Genomic DNA, 2,348 nt, shown 5'->3' with positions numbered 1-2,348 from the left:
AAAACGTCTTCACTCCCTTGAAAAGGTGCTCTGGTTTCTGTTTTTTTTTGTTCTTATTATTGTTTCCCTGCAAACGAAATGCATATCTTTATGTAAATAGTAGCCAATATAACATTCTGATTATTTTACCTTTTGCTGTAATCTGTTTTTACAATAACATTGTTTGCTCTTTGCATGATTATACAATTTCAAAGCCCACGTTAATTTGTTTTACCCTATAGTATGGCTTTAAATATAGTTGAAGTTGATACTTCCTATAATGCCTTAAGTTTATTGTCACTCTTTTTAAAATACGTTTATTTTTTGCCTGAACCAGAATATGAGTTCCGTTACCGATGTGGAAATAATGTCGGATATCGACCAAAAACTTCGACGTTGAGTATGATCTCGCTGAAATGAAACGTGAAAGAGATTCACTGGATCAACATCATATTGAGGTGCTTGGTAAAAATGAAGTATTAGAAAAACATCAGGAAGTGCTGTACGAGAAACTGGACATAGCTGAAGTGAATACAAAGTCACGACAACAGAGGACATTCATTGTCAAGCGCAGATGAAGTTTATCACGGCTGAAAGAGATAGCATAGCCCGGGAAGTAGAAGCTAATAGACAAAAACAGTACACAGAGGCTGACATGGACCGTCAGTTTCTGACCGGTGTCACTGTTGTACGAGACTAATATGCTATTGTTGATCGTGAAAATACTATACCTTGGCCAGCAGTCGTGAAGGCTATGGAATTAATGGACGGTTACAAGAAACGTCTAAGGGAGGACTTGCTAGAGGGTGAGAGCAGTGTTCATGCTTCTGTTTGCAGTAAACCCAGAAAGGGTTAAGAACTTTGATGTTAATTTATGTATAATTATAATCTATAGTTAAATTTAGAAACATATGTGTTTTCATTTACTATTATTGTCAGAACATATTTGCAGTTTATTATCAATGTTTATTTGAATCTAAATTATTATCATGTACCTAAACTTTAACTTTTTTAGAATTGACCCTTTCTAATTTAAAGTCAGTTACAAGAGTGATCGACTATAATGTACCTACAACATTTTACAAATGTCCATATTATTATGTAACGATGTACCCAAGCTTTAAACCCGCATTTCTTCCTAAGATTATCCTGTTAAAGTAAGGGAATGGGTTTAAGGTTGGATTAGGCGTACGCTACCGCGTTCTGCCTAATCCAACACTAAATCCTTTCCCATCCCGTTTTAGGATACCCAGCCACCTAGTTTTAATCCCGTCCCCAAAAAGGGTTCAATCGGCCCCTCTAGGGTGTCTTTTTGTCTTGGCGCCTTCGAATGACAAGCAAGGGAAAGGGTTGGATTAGGCGGATCCGCGGTAGCGGTCCGCCTAATCAAACCCTAAGCCCTTTCCCGTCCCGTTTTAGGATACCCCCCTCCCCCCCCTCCTCAAAAAAAAGGGTTCACTCGGTCCCTCTAGGGTGTCTTTTTGTCTTGCCGCCTTCGAATGAGAAGCAAGTGAAAGGGTTTAGGGTTGGATTAGGTGGATCCGCGGTAGCGGTCCGCCTAATCAAACCCTAAACCCTTTCCCGTCCCGTTTTAGAATACCCCCCCCCCCCAAAAAAAGATTCTCGTAACACCCCATTTATTCAGAGCCTTTAGCTAGACATTCCCAAATAAATAGATCATACCATCTCGGTTTCCCGAGGTAGTGAATAACAAAGTACAACAATACCAAAGTACTTTACATTAATACTTAGCGATTACATGTTTATTACAAATTTAACTAACTAAAACTTAATATAAAATATTTACAACTCAAATGAAATAAATAAAGTGATATAATTATTCTATGTGATCTAGTCATCAACTATGGTCCAAGTCGAGCTCTCATCCCAATGCTCCCGAGTCACTAATCTTTAGTACTGCAAAATCGCTCCCATAAAACGGTTCACCGCAGGTGTTCACGAATACACAATCAACCGCGAGGTTGAGTAGGAATAAATACTAACAACAAAAACATATGATAAACAATCCAATTTCCTTTTTCATTGCACAACCCCCCGACAACGTGCTCCTTTCATTTACTACTCGTTACACTAATCATCCCGCCAATCCCGGCCGGCGCCTCAACCCGAAGGTGAGTAAACACAAACTACATTACCAAAGGTAATGTCTGCCTCAACATATAGTTGATTAAATATCCACCGGATGGCCCGCACCAACTGGGCCCGCCGAGAAATCACGATTTAAAATCGTCGCGAATAACTCAAATACGTCACCCGAAGGCTCTTACACGACGCCTCGCCAAGATAACCATCCGTCATAACTAAACCAACCAGCCAAAGGCTTAAATCCGTCCAACGTATATTCCAGC

Source organism: Silene latifolia, chromosome Y (genome assembly GCF_048544455.1).
Source record: "Silene latifolia isolate original U9 population chromosome Y, ASM4854445v1, whole genome shotgun sequence".
Taxonomy (NCBI): domain Eukaryota; kingdom Viridiplantae; phylum Streptophyta; class Magnoliopsida; order Caryophyllales; family Caryophyllaceae; genus Silene; species Silene latifolia.
The sequence above is the reverse complement of the archived record's forward strand: the minus strand, read 5'-3'. Positions refer to the sequence as shown.